Raw genomic sequence first — 1,202 nt, forward strand, 5'->3', positions numbered from 1 at the left:
AAAGTTATCAAGTGAGGACCCAGAAGACAGAAGCTCTCTTATTTGCAAAAGATCTTTTGAACCCATCATCTCCACAAATAGACTTTATACAGTTGTTAGTGTGTGTGTTGAAAACATCATGCCTTTTATTGGATAATTTTCAAATATATGTAGTAAATATGGTTATAATGTATGTGTTTTTTAAAGAAAAACTTCAGAATGTAAATAAGAGGATACAGTCTTTCTAGAAGAAATTTAAGTATAGACTCAGACAGGCAAAGGGAGACAAAATGAATAAGCATCCCCAGTAAGCATCCCCGTCCCTCAAAACCTTAGTCATGCCAATTTTAGTTCTGATTTGCTACTTTCCTGGGAGTGGCACCAGTTGGCCCCTGGGTGAGCGAATCACTTTGGATTTGTTGTAATTTATAAGGTAATATAAAATTTTGAATCATTTCAAGATCTGTGGCAAACTTTAATTACACCTTTTGTTAACTCTGGAATAATCAATGCTATCTGTCATCATGTGGGAGACCATAGCATTTCTTGAAATAAAATGGGGCTGTCAAAACAAAAAATAAATGTAATTTTGATGTGCAAGTACTAATTATGAAGAACAAGTACAACTTGATATCATTAATTTATCAATGATCTTATAATGTTAACATATTAAAGATAACAGAATGTAGCTGAGGGCCAGAAGAAAGGTAAGGAGTCATTCTATACACGTAACGGTCTCGGTTTGCAGCAGATGAATGGAGGTCAGGTAGCAGCAGCTGACAAGTTAGTTAGGAGGTAGATCAGGGGCTGCAGTGGCCTAAAGGCGGCCAGAAAGGCTATTGATTAGTGAATGATCAATTTTATCAATGTTAGTAAGGTGGAGAGGGCAAATTGCCTTCTTCCCTCTCATTTTTAATGTCTCATTGCCCTCACAACTTAGAGATGCACTTAAGCTTTTTATAAACTACTTTAAACAGCTCATCAGTTCTAATAAAATCAGTACATTTGCCACCAAATATATGATGCTAGTTAGTGTTGCATCAAAGGAAAGCAGTGACTTTATTTGCAGAGACTTTACTTATTAACTATTTTTACTTATTCCGTGAAACACAACTATTGTAGCAGTTACTGTTCTGTAATTTGTTATTCTAGCTATAAATTATCCTGTCATGGAAGTCTTCTCATACCCATTTTACAGATAAGAAAACCAGAGACTCAAAGAG

General features: G+C 35.2%; 1 non-coding gene across 1 annotated transcript; it reads right to left on the reverse strand.

Moving 5' to 3' along the window:
- Positions 1 to 234: 234 nt before the first annotated feature.
- Positions 235 to 395, reverse strand: LOC111728502. The gene has a single exon (XR_002775776.1). It is a non-coding gene; the product is annotated as a small nucleolar RNA SNORA67 (small nucleolar RNA).
- Positions 396 to 1,202: the final 807 nt, after the last annotated feature.

The sequence above is a fragment of the Otolemur garnettii genome, unplaced genomic scaffold (assembly GCF_000181295.1).
Source record: "Otolemur garnettii isolate 467f Iridium unplaced genomic scaffold, OtoGar3 scaffold00163, whole genome shotgun sequence".
In the NCBI taxonomy this organism is placed as follows: Eukaryota; Metazoa; Chordata; class Mammalia; order Primates; family Galagidae; genus Otolemur; species Otolemur garnettii.